At 41.1% G+C, this 20,196-nt stretch overlaps 1 pseudogene; it reads left to right on the top strand.

Moving 5' to 3' along the window:
- The first annotated feature begins 620 nt into the window (after nt 1-620).
- Nucleotides 621-19,126, top strand: LOC113546569 (NACHT, LRR and PYD domains-containing protein 3-like; annotated as a pseudogene).
- The last annotated feature ends 1,070 nt before the right edge of the window (nt 19,127-20,196 follow it).

Raw genomic sequence — 20,196 nt, 5'->3', positions numbered from 1 at the left:
GATATGAGTTCAGTGTCAAGTACAGAAAGAGACAGTGCAACATGGTGCCAGACACCCGATCACAGGCCCTAGATACTACTCAACCTCATATGATAGCCATGGTCAAAGCTACCAGTTCTTCTGTAACTCCATCCAACTTACCTGTAGACTGGTCTGACATTGCTACAGCACAGACAAATGATCCAGAGATTCAAGAGTTATGCAATATGACTACTTATCACACAAATCATGATCCTTCCAGAGGGCATTACGTCCTTGAAAATGGCTTCCTGTTTCGTAGTGTCCAAGATGGTCAGAAAGGACCAATGCTCCATCTAGCCATACCTACCTGCCTGCGAGGTGAGTTTCTCAAATATGCCCATGACAATCCTTTAAGTGGACATCTAGGTCGACCTAAAACTCTATTACGACTGATGGAAGTTGCTTATTGGTGAAGTTTGAAAGCCGACGTGTGGAAATACTGTAAGGAATGTCAAACTTGCCAAAAGTACCATCCATCATTCTCAAAATGATCAGACTACTTGCAGTCAACTCCCATTGTAGCTTTATTTGGATATACTAATGTTACTACACATATTATGACAGGTGTGTGGGTGTGTGTGGATGTGTGTGTGGATATGTGCACTCCACCTCTCTAGAATAAATAAAATTCAACCTGTGCAGGTGAAACTCATTTTGTGGCAAGTGCAACTCAGCAGTTCAGTTTTTGACAAGAGGAATATAAAGTACTGTAGGAGAAAAAGCACAGTGAGTATCTAAATCTAAAGCTACTCTGAACGTACTCTAGTTAAAAAAAAATGGAGCAGAGTTTTTTTAATTAAACACCCTTTACCACTTTATAATGTGATGTTTCTCTGTAAGTGAACTGTGTGGTGATGCACAGTATCAGTGTCACAGTTGGATTTAACACAACAAGTTCAGAGTAAAGTGATGGGTTGCAAAATGTTTCTATGTTTGTGTATGTGTGTGTGTGAGAGTAGATTTAAGGTTGTGATATGCAGGAAGAGACATATCCTCCAAAATGAGTCTTTCTGTGGAACAGGACGCAATGACTGAGGAGAGGTGAGAGAATATTGTGACTCAGATCAGGTTTCTGGACTCAGTCACACCGCTCAAATGGGATTTCATGCATTTCTTTCATCATTCATGTCAGATATTTATGAAAAAAAACAGGGGATGACTCTCTATACTGTATATTCACAATCATTTTGGGGAAACTCACAAAAGCAGAAGGAGAAGCAGCACATTCATTGTTGTAGTTTGGGTTTGTATTGTCTGTGCTGAACATGTTACTGGACATTGCTGTTATGTAAACCATGACCTGCAATTACACAGCAATTCAATATTATTTGTATTTTTTTGTCATATCATATTTAAAAGACATCAAAAAACCATAGCTGAATATACAAGACCTTGCTTTCCACTTTATTTCACAGAACTTTCCAACTTTCACCTGCACTAGATGACTCAGATGCATGTCTGTGTTGTTCCTATGACAACAAATGTGGATAAGTGTGTAAATGTGACTGGGGTCTGAACAGACAAATTTTGGTTACTTTCCATTTGTATCGCTGACACAAACAAATAAAGAAATAAGTAATTTGACCTGCTGTCTAAATGAATTGAGTAAAAAACTTGTGACAAAAAATGTGTTAGACTATCAGAGTGAAGATGTGTACAGGTGAAGATGAATAACTGAAATATTTACTGAAGCTGTGTTTTAGTCTGATTCAGGGTAAGAGATCAGACTCGCCTGAACCCAGCTGTGTGTCCATGAAGACTGACCACTCAAAGGAACTTCCACTGAAATTCAGAGAGGGAGACAGTTCTACTGAACTAAGGTAAGTTCTACTGACCTAAGGGGGCAGTCGTGGCCTAATGGATAGAGAGTTGGACTTGCAACCCGAAGGTGAACCTGAAGGTCGTGGGTTCGAGTCTCGGGTCCGGCAGGGATTGTAGGTGGAGGGAGTGAATGACCAGCGCTCTCTCCCACCCTCAATACCACGACTGAGGTGAGACCCTTGAGCAAGGCACCGAACCCCCAACTGCTCCCCGGGCACCACAGCAAAAAAGGCTGCCCACTGCTCCGGGTGTGTGTTCACGGTGTGTGTGTTTACTACTGTGTGTGTGTACTTGGATGGGTTAAATGCAGAGCACAAATTCTGAGTATGGGTCACCACAAGTCACTTCACTTTTAAAGATGATTTAGGGAATGTAAATCTGAGGAATTAAAGACAGAAATTCTACTTAGTGACTAAAGAGGATTGACGGGGCAATGCAAGATAAAATTATTTTAGATTATAGATTCCATTGTTCTCTTTAAAAGTAATTTTACAGCTAAGCTTCTACATTCATAATTTTATATTTATTAATTCTTCATTTTGACTTAAATCTCTGTGTCTTAGTTTGAGGGAGGTGAAGAGATCAGACTCACCTGAATCCAGCTGTGTGTCTATGAAGAGTGACGAGTCAATGAACTTTCCACTCAGCTTCAGACAGGGAGACATTTCTACTGAACTGAGGTCAGTATAGTCTAAAGATTTAGTGCAGAGTTCCTCATTCACAGTTCCACAGTCCCATTATTCACTGCACCAATCCATCATTAGCTCATATTCAGTCTGATGAAAGCAGACATGAGTTCCAACAAATGGTCACAAAAATATAATTTTAAAAGTAAATGTAAAGAGGTGGAACATTAATAGCCTAATTATTTATATTTATGTCAAATACTCAAGTAATCTAAAAAGGACTAGGTGTTTGTGTTACAAGTACGAGATTAGAGGCGGATTTATACCTAGTATTTATACATGCTACATCAGTATCCATATCTGTTTTCTCAATAAGTAATGTGTTTTTTTTTTTGTGTTCACTTATTATTCTAAACATTAACAGAAAACATAGTAAACATTCTCAAATCCCCTGAATAACAAACCAACATGATAACCAATAATAATGAACAAATGATAATATGTTTCAAATTTACTGCATGTGAGTTACATCTAAAGCTACCATTTCATGGTTACAATTTACAATGCACTAGCCACAGCAAAACCACAAATACTGCAATTATACATCGTCCAAGTTAATTTTTCACCAGTGTATATGCCTAAGAATTTATATAAATCATTTCAAAGTTACATTACCTGAAAAAAGGATCACACAAACACTCTATTTACCTGTGCTGGGATCATCAAAAATAATCATTAAGTATTTTTTAAATATTACTTTGCATATGTAAAAGCCATTCCAGTAGAAAAAAGGAATATTTTGATAAAAATAATAATTACTGTGTATTAGTGATTTGTGCCTCTGGTTGTGTTATATAACATATGCTTATGGTTAATGTTTAGTAGATGTTTTTATTTCTTTGTGTTTGTTTTATTTGTCCACAGAATACAAAGGGCTGAAAAAATCACCTCCAGAAATCAGTTGGAAGCTATATTCAAGGTGTGGTTTCTAAACCTTTTTTACACTAATTTGCAATACATCACAATTATTTCCTCTAAACTAAAAACTTAAAACTACACTACCTGTTAGACAGGACTCATTGTGTCTTGCAAATGTTTACTGCAGTGCATTTGTGAGTCTTGAATATCTAGCTTGTCTTCCTTGTGTATGACCTGATTTTCATTTTTGTTTTTGATCCTACTTGATGAATTTGTTCCAAACTATTGTGCCCTATAGTTTTTGACCTGGATCTTTGCAGTTGGAGCCATCTCTGTCTCAAAAGGCCTGTTATAATAGAATTTGCTGAACAGCAGGGTACGATTCACTAAGGGAGGGTATTTCAGCTTAAAGAAGTTTGTTGAATTCCCACAATGGACACATGCCCCTCGTCAATCCTGCCACTGCAGAGGTTCTACAGTGATTATCAGAGCCAACAACACTGAAACCAGACATGCAGTCAAACTCACAGTTAACTTCCTCTCTCAGTCAACTTGCGACTACAATGGAGAATAAGAGCACTATTATGCTTTAGAGTTCCAAACATTAGCATTTGCCAGACTTGATTTTAACAATGCAGAACCACTCTCACCACAGAGGAAACTCAGAGATGCATTATGTATGTCTAGTGTGGTATCTTGAGAAAGATAATGTCTCAGTAAGAAGCAGGAGGTCTAGCAAATCTAGTAGATAAAGAGCAAGCAATGTCATCTACAGCATCTGCAAGTATTTGTGCTGAGGCAAAGAGGATGGCCCTGCTGCCTAAAGCTGTTGGGTTGGAACAAAGGCATGCTCTGGAGGAGCAACAAGAACAATTACACCACCAGTGAGAGGAACTTGGGAAAGGAGAGAAACATTGGATATACACACAGAAATAGCAGCAAGCACTTCAAGATGCAGAAATTCCTGTAAAAGAAAGGATGGCTTCAACATATACTGATGCCATGAATGTATATTTGGAAATGACTGCCAAAAATCCTGATTCTGTTGCTAATGCGAAGATCAGCTACAGTATATGCCTTAAAGAAGGTGTCAGTGTTCAGTTTCCTACAAGAAGTCAAGTTCAGTCTTCTGCTTAAAACAGTAACACTACACAAACAGTGATGCAGAAAATCACTTAGCATGTTTCTGTGCATGCAGGGCATCAGGAGCAACAACAAATTCTGTCCACATTGCCTAAGGGTGATATTCAAATCTTTGATGGAGCTACTCTTCATTACCATTATCTTTTATTCAATCATTTGAACACGTGATTGAAAGCAAGACAGATAATTGTCAGGACCGCTTACAAGAGTTGGACAAAAGCTGCCAATACTTGGATCCAAATCAAGGCTTTTCAAAGCCAAAGACTTTGTTGAAGGAACGTTTCGGCAATGAATATAGATGTGCCTACATGGAGAATATTTTCATGGCCAAGTATTAAATCTGAAGACCCTAAAGAGCTGTAAGAGTTTGCTTTATTTCTCAAATGCAAGAGGAGCTGGAGTATATGGAAGACTTGGACACAGTGTCTAATCTGGGTCCTATGGTTCTAAAATTCCCATATGAACTCAGGGAGAAGTGGCGCTCAAAGGGATGTAAGCTACGGGAGCAAAGAAAATGAGGACATGGACAGTGTCACAAAGCAGCTTTACAGAATGATATAAATTCAGGATATAAATTTTAAATTCATGAATTTATCCCTAACGAGCAAGCCAGAGGCGATGGTGGTGAGGAAAAGCTCCCTGAGACAATATGAGGAAGAAACTTTGAGAGGAACCAGACTCAAAAGGGAACCATCCTCATCTGGGTGACACTGATAGTGCAATTCTAAATAATTACCTTCTAAACTGTGTACTACATGGTCAAAAAGTGCAATTGTGTAACCACAAAAGTTCATTACAGTTTACACATGAAATCTATTTTGTTGAGGTTATCAACTGTTCAATGATGGAGACTTGAGTGCAAAACTGTTTGTGGGAATTGCAATCCTAAAGCTATCAAGGTAATTGTAGTCCAAAGCCATCATCGCAAAACTGATTCATATCAATTGAAGTCCAAAGCCATCTTGATGGTTTCTAAGTGGTACCATCCTCAGTAATCTCAACTAACTTTAGGCTGTCCATGTGGGACCATCTTCAGCAGCAGCAAGTTATTTCCTTGTGTTGAGAAATCCAAATAGATGTAGTGCATCAGGATGGATAAGAGGTCAGGATCACTGGCATCTCAGGAGTAGCATGTGTAGCTCGACAGAGAGGGAGGGAGGGAGGGAGGGAGAGAGATTGTTAGGAAACCTAACACTTCATTGAAAGGCAAGCAAAAATGGTTTTAGATCCAGTGTTTGGTGACATTCAGGGCTCGGAAGCAGGCCAAATGAGAGCCAAACCAGTAGTAAAGCTCAAGTCCAAAGACAGTTTTGTAGCCAGTGTAGAAGAAAGATCTGCACAGGGAATATGGAGCAGTCCATGTCAATTGTTTCCGTTCTGCAGTGTTGAGCATGAATTGGTGGTATGCTTACAGCGGAACAAACAAGTCCACAGGGATAAGATTGCCTTTCTCAGACAAAATGGAGTCTCTTTTGGATAGGAAATAAGATCATTCACATGTATGCTTTTCTTGATCCTGGCAGTTCAGCAACCTTCTGTACAGAGAACCTTGATGAACTAGCTTAACCAAACCAAAATCTTGCTTCGCACAATGAGTCCGGAGAAATCTGTTCACTCGTGCATAATCATAGGGCTGGAGGCCTCTGAATTGGATGGAACCAAATTTATTAAGCTGACTGAGGTTTACACACAAAAGAAAATGCCTATAGATGTGAACAGCATTCCTACAAAGGAGAAACATGCTAAATGGACTTACCTTAGCAAGGTGAGAATCCCAGTCATCAATGCCAAGGTGGAGTTATTGATAGGAAGCAATACTCCCAAAACCATTGAACCTTGGGAAATAGTAAACAGTCATAGTGATGGGCCATATGCTTTGAAAACCCTATTGGGTGGGTTATCAATGGTCCTCTGAAAGGCAGTAGAACAACAGGCAAGAGTGGCTTCTGTCGTGTTACTGTAAGAGAATCTCTGTCTCAAAGCTGGAAGAACTTCTGACACAGCAGTATAACCAGGATTTCAATGAGAGATCTGATGACATTCTGGAGCTATCTGTGGAGTATAAATGATTTCTCAAAGTAGCAGAGGAGCCCATAAAGCTGCAAGATCAGCAATACAGTTTAAAATTTACCTTTCAAGAAAGGAAGCCCTGTAATGCCATATACAGATTGCAGTTCAGCATATCCAAAGCCTGGAAGGGATATTTAAAAGAAATGAAGGCTTCAATAAGGAATACATAGATTTCCTAACTGAAGTAATAAGCAAAGTGTACACTCAAGTAGCACCACAAAAAGAAATAGCCAGGTCAGACTGAAGAGTATGATACATACCACATCATGGTGTTTACCATCCCAAAAAGGGAACCATCAGGATAGTGTTGTCTGTGGTGCAACATTACAAGGAACATCGTTAAACTATGAACAGGGCCCTGATCTAACCTGCACACTCTTTGGCATCTTGACTAGGTTCCATCTTGAGACTGTGGCTGTAATGAAAGACATCAAGTTGATGTTTCACCAGGTCAGGGTGTCAAGACATGATGTTGACTTTGTGCTCTTCCTTTGGTGGCCTAGTGGTGATGTCACTGTGCATCCTGTAGAACATTGCCTGGTAGTACTTCTGTTTGGTGCAATGTCTTCTCCCATCTGTGCAAACCTTTCCCTAAGAACAACTGCCTAGGATAATAGCAGCTGCTTTTGACCAGAGGTGATAAGCACTGTTGAAGAGAACTGTTGATTACTGCTTGAAGTTTCTCCCAAAAGAACAGGAAAGGACCTGACTGCACACTGTCAAGCAGGAGGATTTCACCTTACAAAACAGCCGCACAGTGCTATCACACATTAAGAAGGAGGATTGAGCTGATGAGAGAATTGGACTTGGACAGAGACAAACTGCCCATAGAAAGAGCCCTGGGGTTGTTGTGGTGTGGTGAGAGTGATGTTTTTAAGTTTAGCATCATCATCATGCATAAACCCCATAGTAGACGAAACGTACAGTCAATGGTGAGCTCTATTTATGATCCACTTGGTTTTGTGTCGCATAACACTACCTGTCAAGTTACTTCTTCAGGAACTTTGCAGAAAGAAACCCAAAAGATATCCAAGTGGCACGTTGTGTAAAGCCAGCAAACTTTGGAGCAACCACAGAGGCTGTGCTTCATCATTTTTCTGATGCAGAGTGAGATACCTGAAATTGACCACGAATAACACTATACTTGGGACTTTCATGCTAACTAAAGCCTCGAGCAAATGATTATTCCATGCATAGAACCTGCTGCTGCTGTGCTCACGGTCAGAGTTGACAAGATGCTCAGAAAGGAGTTGGAGCTGTGCCTCAAGAGCTCAGTCTTTTGGACAGAGAGGCAATCAGTCCTGAAGTACATATGTACAAATGAGCACACAAGGTTTTGCACTTTTGTGGCCAACAGGATCTCTACTATAAGAGGAAATGCAGCTGCATCACAGTGGAGGTATATTGGAACCATTCTGAACCCAAGACATAGCTTAAAGAGGGGTGAGTACAAGCACATTGGTCAAGTGCCAGGAGTGGATCCATGGACTGGAGTTTCTCTGGAAGACAGAAAAGAAATGCTTCAAAATGTCTTTGAATTCCTCTCACTCCCTCTAGATGATGCTGAAGTCAAGGGCAATACTACTGTGTGCAGCTCTGTCATCAAAGATGATGGGAATCCCACAAGAAAACTACTTTCTCACTTTTCAAATTGGACAAAGATGAAGAGAACAGTGGCTTGGTTCTTGAAACTTAAGAACATTAAGAATGTTCACTCAGTGTGAAAAGAAAAGAGATTCAATCCAAACTTGTTATACAGACAAGAAAGCAGAAAAATATTTTGTCATGCAATGGAGAGATTCAAGAGCAAGAGCATACTTGGAAAAAACTACAAAAACTACCCTTGAAGACCTGTTGGAGGCGGAAAAAGTCATTACTGAGTTTTGCCAGAGGTAACCAGAGGAAATAGCAAAATTGGAAAAGACTGGAAAAGGCATAAATAGCAAAAAAAAACTGGACCCAACAATGGAAGGTGGAGTGCTGAGAATTGGGAATGGCTAAACAAGTCAGCGATGCCAGAGGAGGCCAAGCGTCCAGTGATTCTGCCTAAGGATCTTCATGTCTCCACTCTGATTCTTCGGCACATCCATGAACAAATTGGACATGGAGGGAGAAATCACATTCTCTCCAAGTTGAGGAAAAGGTATTGGGTTTTAAATGCCAACTCTGCAGCTCGAAAGATTATATCCCAATGTGTTGTGTGCAGGTGCATCAGAGGAAAGACTAGAGAACAGAAAATGACACAGGGAAGGTTCAGAGCTGATCTTCCACTCTTCAGCAATATACGCACTGATTACTTTGGGCCTGATCCATATGGCTTTTTTCGATTCTTCATCAACAAACTCTTGATGATGAGGGGCTAGCGGATTAATAGGAGGGTGAAAAACGGGTTTCAATTTGGATACGTGAAAAATGGGATGGATTCTCCTGTACGCTGGAGGAACTTTGAGGTGGACTGCCACTGGGCTGAGGACTTTAGTGACAATGAATGGGCCAATGAATTTAGGAGCCAACTTACTAGATACGGAGCGTACACTTTTGACCGACAACGTAGATGGGAGGCTTCGACCGGTGGCGATCAGCCTGAGCCTTAGTGCGCGCACCCACCTGGAGAAGCATCTGACGAGCAGTTCTCCAGGTGCGGCAGCACTTCTGGACGAAAGCGTGGGCAGAGGGGACCGCGACTTCGGATTCCAAACTAGGAAAAATAGGTGGCTGGTACCCTAAGCTACACTCAAACGGTGAGAGGCCCGTGGGTGACTCCACCCAAGAGAATATCATAACACCTGCTCAAGATCCAAATTTCTCTCCAAAATTTGGAAACAAACTGGGGACCCCTGTCAGAAACCACATCCGTCGGGAGGCCATGAATGCGAAAGACGTGGTCAATGACAGTAACCGCCTGGCAGAAGGTAATTTGGGCAGGGAAATAAAATGGGCCACCTTCGAGAACTGGTCCACCACGGTCAAAACCACCATGTTACCCTGGGACGGAGTTAGGGCAGAAACGAATTCTAGCACTATGTGGGACCAGGGTCTCGAAGGGACAGACAGCGGTTGAAGGAGACCCTCCAGGGGACGATTGGAAGTCTTACAACTAGCACAGACCGAACAGGCCAAAACAAAATCCCGAATGTCACGAGCCATCAATGGCCACCAGAACCGTTGTTTGACCGGAAAGGTGGTACGATTAATCCCTGGATGACAAGCGACCTTAGAACAGTGGCTCCAGTGGATGACGTCAGTCCTTAAAACCTCCGGCACCCAGATGGAACCATTAGCTCTTGTAAGACCGTGCGGACCTTAGACTCAATCTCCCAAGTGATGGTGGAGACCACAAGTCTCTCAGGTAAAATAAGCTCGGGAGTGGTCTGTCGATCGGAACAATCAAAAACGTGGGACAAAGCATCGGGCTTGATGTTTTTAGAGCCCGGACGGTACGGGATGGAAAAGACGAAGCCAACATCTCTCTATTACCAATGTCATAATTCTGTTCGGCGAGGGACAATCGATGAGGGGAAAAAAAAGGTGCACGGATGCATCTTGCCGTCCGCGGAGGAGCGCTAGGAAAGAACCACACCAACCTCCACCTCTGAAGCATCGACCTCCACAACAAACTAATGCGAAGGGTTGGGGGCAATGAGAATAGGGGCTGAAACAAAGCGGCTCTTGAGGTTAGAAAATGCAGCACGGGCTGCCAAAGAATCAGAAATATATTTCTCCATAGCCTCCCTCTCTGGGGCAGAGAGTGAGTAAAGCTTGCCTTTAGGCGGAGACTTACCTGGCAATAATTCTATGGCACAGTCATAGGGACGGTGCGGAGGGAGAGAAGCGGCCTGAGACTTACTGAACACTTCCTTCAGGTCCATGTACTCCTTAGGCACGTTAGACAGGTCCACCGACTCCTTCTGGAAAACAGAACTAGACACAGACAAACAGGCAGACACAAGACAATTAGCATGACACTGTTCGCTCCACGATAAAACTGTATTAGAACGCCGATCAATGTGAGTGTTATGGAGTGTGAGCCAGGGGTGACCAAGGACAACAGGAGCGAGCGGGTAATCAGCGAGTAGGAAGCGTATTTCTTCAAAGTGATTCCCCGACGTGATGAGGGTTAACGGAACGGTGGTGTGAGTGATAGTGGAGAGAGTTTGGCCACTGAGAGCGCTGACAGAAATGGGGTGGTTAAGCGTTGACATAGGGAGGTGAAGTTGGTGAGCACACCGATAGTCCATGAAGTTACCTTCAGCTCCAGAGTCCAAGAGGGCCTGACCGGGATGAAGGGTGCTTCCCCATTGCAGCCGAACCAGGAGGAGTGTGGTGGAAGAGGTTTTACCTGCAGACATCCCACCCGACAGTAACCTCTGACCTACTGTCGGGCATTGGCTTTTAACGGGCAGACCGAGGCAATATGACCCCCCCCTCCTCAGTAGAGACACAAACCTCTCGTCCGACGGCGATCTTTCTCCTCCCGGGATAGCCGAGCTCTACCCACCTGCATTGGCTCCGGATCATGTGCTGCGCTGGCCGCATCGGTGGGAAAAGGGGCAAGGAGATCTGTGGCTGCCGGAACTGCGCGTAGTAGCCCCCGTTGTTCCTGCTGCTGTAGGCGTGCGTCCACCCGAATGGCGCGAGCGATAAGCTCATCCAGGGTCTTGGAAGCTGCAGAATGAAGATCTCCTTCTGGATGCGGCCTGCCAGGCCATGCAGGAACATATCCCACTGCGCCTCCTCGTTCCAGTTGCACTCAGCCTCCAGGGTGCGGAATTCTATGGAGTAATCCGAGACAGAGAGCTCACTTTGACGTAAATCGGCCAGCCTCCGAGCCGCTTCACGTCCTGTCACAGCCCAATCAAATCCCACACCGCTGTCCCCCACCGCTGTCCCCCACAAAGCCGCCTTCACAGACAGCAGTATCAACACCAGAGCCACCTTAGACCGCTCGGTAGAAAAAGTCTGGAGTAAAAAACAACGAAAAAAAACAACGAGCACCTGGTGAGAAAGGCTCAGCAGAGACGCGGGAGGTGGTAGGTGTGGCTCAGGTTGAGTTGTGAGCAGCGAAATGGGGGGTAAGCACTGGGGAGCTGACGCAGCGGGTGATGTTGCCGGCTCGGTTCTCAGAAGTTGGACCTGGGCAGTGAGCTCGGACACCTGCTCTACCAAGGCTTGCACCGCACGACCCGTAGCGACCATCTGCTCCTCTTGTCTTTCAAGACGCACGGCGATGTTCGACAGGAAGTCGCTGACGTCTGAGGCACTCGCTGAATCCATTTTAAGGTTAGTTTGTTCTGTCAAGAAATACAAGGCGGATTCAAGTGCGAGTTAAATATTTATTAAAGAGCCGAAGAGAGAGCTGCAGACAGAGTACTGTGGGTGAACAAACGTGGGTGCAGTGGTGGCAGGTCTCCTTAGTAGCACTCGGCTGCAACGGGGAATAAACAGTCGTAAGATTCAGGATAGCAGACAGTAATCCACAGGGGTGCAGGGTACCAGGAAACAGAGCAATCGTTTGTGTATTTGTGTGTCTTTATGTGTGTTTGTGATGTTTTTCTGACTACTTATCACATTAATATTTTTAGGTGGTGGAGCAGAAAGTCATTACTCTGTTGAAGAATGAACTGAATAGATTTAAGAAGCTCCTGAGTCCAGATTACCCAGCATGCTCTACGAGGGAGGAGGATAAGGAGGATCAGAGCAGTATCGGAGAGGGAGTGCTGAAGATCACACTGCACGTCCTGAAGAACATGAACCAGACTGACCTTGCTAACACATTACAAACAAGTAAGGGCTAATGGGATTGTTCCATCACTTTAACTATAGAAACTATAGAACTATAGAAGCTAATTGTACTCACCCGGTTAGGAATATTCTAATGAATACAGGAATATAAACATGCGGGACCTGATATTAGATCAATACTCTGACAGTAAATCTGATAGATATGAGCCTCTGGGTCTGAACAAGTAAATATATGATAGTGTTGCTCATGAAGTGAAATATTAGATTATATTTTGGGATTTGTGGACATGCAATAAAGATGTATTTTATTGTTCTCTTTATTAGAGCTCATACCTACATATCAAGAAATATCTAAGAACAAATTGAGAAAGAAATTTAAAAGAATTAATGAAGGAATCTCACAGCATGGAACCTCGGCACTTCTGAATGAGATCTACACAGAGCTCTACATCACAGAGGGTTGGAGTGGAGACGTCAATAGTGAACATGAGGTGAGACAGATTGAGACAGTGTCCAGGAGACCAGCAACACAGGAGACACCCATCAAATGTAATGACCTGTTTAAAGACAAGTCCATCAGAAGTGTGCTGACTAAAGGAGTCGCTGGAATTGGAAAAACAGTCTCTGTGCAGAAGTTCATTCTGGACTGGACTTAAGGAAAAGCAAATCAGGACATCTTCTTCATGTTTCCACTTCCCTTTAGGGAGCTGAATCTGATGAAGGGGAAAAACCTCAGTCTGACGAAACTACTTTATCACTTTTTCCCAGAACTGAAATAATTAATCTCAATACATTGTGACTCCTACAAAATCCTGTTCATATTTGATGGTCTCGATGAGTGTCGCCTTCCTCTAAAGTTCCAGAGCAATGAGAGATTGTGTGATGTGACAGAGTCAGCGTCAGTGAATGTACTGCTGACGAACCTCATCAAGGGGAATCTGCTTCCCTCCGCTCTCCTTTGGATAACCTCTCGACTAGGAGCAGCCAATCAGATCCCTCCTGAGTGCGTAGACAAGGTAACGGAGGTACGAGGGTTCAGTGATCCTCAGAAAGAGGAGTACTTCAGGAAGAGGATCAGTGATCAGAGCCTGGCCAGTAAAATTATCACACACATGAAGTCTTCGAGAAGCCTCTACATCATGTGCCACATCCCAGTCTTCTGCTGGATTTCAGCCACTGTTCTAGAGAGAATGTTGGGTGAAGCAGAGAGTGGAGAGATCCCCAAGACTCTGACTCAAATGTTCACACACTTCCTGATCTTTCAGATCAAACACAAGGACCAAAAGTACCATCAGAATTGTGACCTTTATCCTCAGCAGACCAGAGAGAGTATCCTGGCACTGGGAAAACTGGCTTTCCAACAGCTGCAGAAAGGAAACCTGATCTTCTATGAGGAAGACCTGAGAGAGTGTGGCATTGATGTCAGAGAGGTGTCAGTGTACTCAGGAGTGTGTACCCAAATCTTCAGAGAGGAGTTTGGGCTTCACCTCGGGAAGGTGTTCAGCTTTGTACATCTGAGTGTTCAGGAGTTTCTGGCTGCTTTATTTGCATTTCTCTCCTTTACACTGACAAACAGAAATATACTAGGGAAGGAACACAGTGGACTTTTTCATCTCTTCAGAAATCCAAATGAGATGTCTACCTTCCTGAAGAGTGCAGTGGACAAGGCCTTACAGAGTGAGAATGGACACCTGGACCTTTTCCTCCGATTCCTTATGGGTCTCTCACTGGAGTCCAATCAGACTCTCTTACAAGACCTTCTCCCCCAGACAGGAAGCAGCTCCCATAGTAAACAGGAAACAGTCAAGTACATTAAGAAAAAGATCAGGAAGAATCGCTTTAAAGAGAAATCCATCAATCTGTTCCATTGTCTGAATGAACTGAATGATCATTCTCTAGTGCAGGAAGTCCAAACTTACCTGAACAGAACAGGTAACAGTCGTCTCAGTGGAGTCAGTCTCTCTCCTGCTCAGTGGTCAGCTCTAGTGTTTATTATACTAAACTCAGAAGAAGAGCTGGATCAATTTGACTTAAGTAAATATGACAGATCAGAGGAATGTCTTCTGAGGATGCTGCCAGTTGTAAAAGCCTCCAGAAAAGCTGTGTGAGTATTTTCATTCAGAAAAATATTACTACAGTGTGTTATTTTAATGTAACAATGCATTAATATTTCAGATTGCACTAGTGTTCTTGATGTTAGATCTAAAACTGTGCTAATAATTACACCCGTACAATGTGACTTTAGAGTCAAGTCATTGTGATGAAAGTGTCTGTGGACTACAGGGTTTAAGCTGAGATTTATCTGATCACTTTATCATTTTGTACATGTGGAATACCTGTTCCACATGCCGATCAGCAACCAACATAAACAAGGCAAGGCAAGAATCAAAACCAGAGAACCAGAACAGGGATCAAAACCAGGATACCAACATAGCAAAATACAAAGCCTTGGTATCAACTGGTAAGAAAGACTTCATAACAATGTGGTGGTGAGGAAGCCCTTAAATAGTGTGGCTATTAAAGCAGTAACAAATTTGCAAGTGCCTGACAAGAGGGAAATAGTGATTAACATTAATTCATGCGTAAGTCACATTCTGCCTACTGCATTGATCTGTATGGGTTGGTGTGAAGTCCAGCATTATTTGGATACAGTAATACAGAAGTCATTGAGAATACAAAGATTTTAGTGTGTGTGTGTGTGTGTGTGTGTGTGTGTGTGATTGAAAAAAAAAATAGAAAGAAATACAACGAGATGTCAGTATTCTGATATATTATATTTTCTCTCTCAGGTTGTGGTTCTGTAATCTCACAGAGAAAAGCTGTACAGTTCTGTCCTCAGTTCTCAGCTCAAACTCCTCCAGTCTGAGAGAACTGGACCTGAGTAACAATAACCTGCAGGATTCAGGAGTGAAGCTGCTCTCTGCTGGACTGGAGAATCCACACTGTAAACTGGAGATACTGAGGTCAGATCATCATTTCCTCACTGTGGATACAGATCTCTGTGTTTTTATCCATAAACACATTGTTATTGTACAGGCTGTGTTATAAACAGAGTTATTTATGTAAGCACTGTCTATGTAAGACACAGCATAAATTTATAGGTGATTCCCCTGATATTTCTGTTTCTCCACAACAGACCAAACACAACAGACCAAACATCATAGTCAAAACATCTTCATTTTTTTAACATATTAACTTTAAATGCCAAACAGAACATTACTAACACATAACAGTATATTTTCTGTTTGATTAAATTTTAATATCCACAAGTGTTCACTGTTCTTTTCTCATTTTACAATTCACATGAACACAACACTGATATTTTCACTCACTGATCTATTGTAGACTCTTCACCCACTTTATTAGGACCCCCTGAACATCTGCTCATTTACATCTACTCATTCATTGTTCCAATCTTCAACTGTCCAGTTTTAGTGTGTACCCACTGTAGCCTCAGATTCCTGTTCTTGCCTGACAGAAGTGAAACAAGATATGGTCTTTTGCTGTTGTAAACCATCCTACTCAAGGTTTGATCTGTTGTGCATTCTGCAATGCTTTTCCGCCCACCAAGGTTACAAAGAGTGGTCCTTTGAGTTAACTTAGCCTTACTTTCAGCTTGAACAAGTCTGGCCAGATTGTGACAGAGTCTATGGAAAAAAAAAAAATTCTGGCTGAAGTTAAACTCCATTTTAAACATGGACCACCTTGCTTTCTGTAGCTGACTCTCTCTAAATTATTGTCACGTCAATGCACAATTGGCATTACAAAACATTTCTCAGAAAACATCGCAGCCTACAAACATGGCCTCCGCAAACTACAACATCCAACAACAACAAACTCTGGCACTTTTGCAGTCGCCATCATACTGATCACCTGCACCCGTATTCAATCACAGCCAGACTATTTAACGACTTCCTCGTCACCACATTATTGTGAAATCTGCACTGAATGTCTTTGTTACCAGTTGATACCATTGTTGATAACATTGGACCATTGTCCATTTCCTGTTCCTAACTTTGCTCAACGTATTGGAATGGTTGGAAGCTTTTTTAAATAAAGCTTTTATACACCTGCACTTGCGTTGGTCCCTGCTGCCTGACTATTATTTACAATAGGCCAGAGACTAAGTACAGTGCTCTGAATGTTACAGACATTTGTAAAAATGTTTTATTTCATTTATCTATTATGGGCTGATTAGTGACATGACAACACAGCTTTAAAAAAAAACAGAAAAGTGGACAAAGATGGAATTGAATGTTTAAAGACAAATGGGCAGAGAATTATGTATTTATTCTTTGTGCTTCAAGTTCAAAAGCATTGCATCTCATCAGTTCTGATATTAGTCATTAATCATTTATCAAAAGTGCTAATGTGTGAGATGATAAAAGAATATATGTGAAAAGATGCTGATACTTTGCTGGATGGGAAACAAAAAATATGAAGTCAAAGACAAAATTAAACAAATTCCACAGCTATATATCACAGTTACTAATATTAATTTATTATATTTATTTTAATTTATATATATATATATATATATATATATATATATATATATATATATATATATATATATATATATATATATATAATATTTTAATAATAATGATAAAGATTTAAAAAAAATTAAATGAAGAAATTTTCTCTAAAAATGTTTAAAAAATGCTCATTTGTTTATAAAGCGTTTGTTGAAAATAAAACAGTAGTTAAAAGTATTTCATTTCTTATTTTATTCCATTAGTGTCCATGAATCAACCTTGAATCTGAACCTTGAAGCACTGACCTGAATCACAGAGAAAATTTGTGAAAAAGTGTGTAGCTTGACCAGCTTGACCGAGTTACATCAGTTCTGTCAGTGGGACTGGGCAAACGTGTCTTTGTGTGTGTGTGTATTTGAAAGACCAATACATATTCTCATATCATTATTTCTCTCCCAGGTTGTATTGGTGTAATCTCACAGAGGAAAGCTGTACAGTTCTGTCCTCAGTTCTCAGCTCAAGTTCCTCCAGTCTGAGAGAACTGGACCTGAGTAACAATAACCTGCAGGATTCAGGAGTGAAGCTGCTCTCTGCTGGACTGGAGAATCCACACTGTACACTGGAGATATTGTGGTCAGATCATTACACTGAAAACACACACATAATCCATAATTTATATGGATTACTGCACTTTTGTACTGTATAAGGAATATTCTGGCAAGTTTAATTCACATTTAATTACAATTGTATTTACATCATTTAGCAGACATGCTTTGTAGTCTTTGTCAAAAATACGTCCTCATGCTAGTTCAATAGGTCAGAGACTAAGAGTACCATCAAGAACATTTTGTAAAACCCAGTTATTTAATATTATTGGCATCAATTAAAGAATATAAAAAAGTAAGCCAACACAAACTCATAAATTAAGGCCGGAAATGTTTAGCTGCAGTTATTGCTGTACGAGGGGGTCACACCAGATACTGAAGGCAAAGGTTCATATACTTTTGCCACTCACAGATATGTAATATAGGATCATTTTCCTCAATAAATAAATGACCAAGTATAAGATTTTTGTCTCATTTGTTTAACTGGGTTTTCATTGTCTACTTTTAAGACTCATATGAAAATCTGATGATGTTTTAGGTCATATTTATGCAGAAATATAGAAAATTCTAACAGGGTCACAAGCTTTCCAGCACCACTGTAATAGAATAGTGATTCGTAAAATTGATTGATTTGTGAATTGTAAAACAAGTACTCTATGTTTCTGTTTTAAGAGTTTATTTGAACTTATTACCATTGGTCAGACCTTCAGTTTTCAATTTTCCTTGAATAGCTTAAAAATATTATTCTCTGGCAAAGATACACTTAAACCTTTAAACTAGTAGTAAACAACAATTAACTTTAAGAATCAAATGCATTTGCACAGCAGTTAATAGTGGCCTTGACTGAAAGAAAAATATTTAACATATTTGACAGCATTTCTCTATAAAGCAGTGTGAAACTGCATTACATTATTATTATTTACACTTTACTTTTACATCAAATTGTAGAAAAATATATGTGATACTTAAGACCTAAACCTGTGAATGACTGGAGTCATATCCAGGTTGTATTCCCACCTCACGCCCACTATTCCCAGGATAGGCTTCGGATACACTGAAACCCTGACCAGGATAAAACACTTAAGGCGAATGAATGAATGAATGAATGAATGAAGATGTAAAATGATGTAAGTGTGAGAAGTTTTCCTCTTTCTCTCTGCAGGCTGGAGTATTGCAGTGTTACAGGTGAAGGCTGTGCTGCTCTGGCTTCAGCTCTGAAATCAAATCCTTCTTCACACCTGAGAGAACTGAACCTGAAAGCTAATAATCCAGGAGAATCAGGAGTGAAGCTGCTCTCTGATCTACTGAAGGATCCATACTGTAAACTGGAGAAACTACCGTGAGTCACTCAGTTATTGTGTCTTTAAAATACTCCAACCAGCCCTTCTTTCACCAACAACCATGCCACAGTTAAAGTCCCTGAGATCACATTTCCCCATTCTGATGTTGGGTGAGAATATTAACTGAAGCACACACACACACACACACTAGCAGGCTGAAAATAAACTCTTATCATTTACACTCACACAGAGTTATTGTGTGAATGATACAGATATGTTTATTATATTATACATATATTTCAAGTTAATGCCTGATCAATCTGTCCTGTTTCTTTCTTGCAGGTTTTGATCTGAGTCACTCACACACACACACACACACACACACACACACACACACACACACACACACCCACACACTATATGATTTTAAATGGTGAGCTGTGTGTGTGTGTCTGTCTGTCTGTCTGTCTGTCTGTCCTTACCCCATCTGTAAGACACTGTCTCCATCTCCTGGCCGTCTTCTTCCAGTCAGTTCATTTTCTGTTTGATGTTTTTATTTTTTAACTCCATCTTTTCATGATTTGGAATTCTCAAGCTACTTCATCTCATAGTGACAGCACATTTTCTTATTTTGCTATTTGCTACAAATTTAAAATGTATATCCTAAATTTATATCTTTCTGTAATGCTGCTTTGTGACAATGCCCATTGTTAAAAGGGCTATACAAATAAAAATGAATTGAATTGAATATGCCAAATGTACCAATTGTGATATGGTTAATTTAATCTTTCAGACAGACCTGAGAACTGGATTAAATTGCTGTGTTCCCAATAATTCAGTTTAAATATGATGATGGGATATTATACTTAAAAGCAAAAGTGTAGCAGGAAGATTTAGCTGCCTTATTTTTGATCAGTTTATGATTTTGAGCATTTGATTATAAAATGAAAAATGAAATACCACAATTTGGTTTATTTCTGCTCTTACAGTAATGCAGTGGTGATAAAGACAGTGAATGGAATGGAATCCAGCAACTTCACCTGATTTAATCTTTAAACCACTTGTACACTTTATCTATTACGTTATGGACCTGTTTTCTTTACATGATTCAATTCAATTCAGAACAGGTCCCCATCTGCTATACTTTGCTGTGGAGTGTTTGCACCACTCTTCTGGGAAGCTTTCCACTAGATGTTGGAGCGTGGCTGTGGGGATTTGTGTTCATTCAGCTACAAGAGCATTAGTGAGGTCAGGTGCTGATGTTGGTGAGGAGGTCTGGGGTTCAGTCGGTGTTCCAGTTCGTCCCAAAGGTGTTCAGTGGGGTTGAGGTCAGGGCTCTGTGCAGGACACTCGAGTTCTTCCACTCCAACCTTCACACACCATGTCTTCATGGAGCTCGCTTTGTGCACAGGGGCATTGTCATGCTGGAACAGGTTTCAGCCTCTTAGTTCCAGTGAAGGGAAACTGTAAAGCTACAGCACACAGAGACGTT

Source organism: Pangasianodon hypophthalmus, chromosome 5 (genome assembly GCF_027358585.1).
Source record: "Pangasianodon hypophthalmus isolate fPanHyp1 chromosome 5, fPanHyp1.pri, whole genome shotgun sequence".
NCBI classification, from domain to species: domain Eukaryota; kingdom Metazoa; phylum Chordata; class Actinopteri; order Siluriformes; family Pangasiidae; genus Pangasianodon; species Pangasianodon hypophthalmus.
The sequence above is the reverse complement of the archived record's forward strand: the minus strand, read 5'-3'. Positions and strand labels throughout refer to the sequence as shown.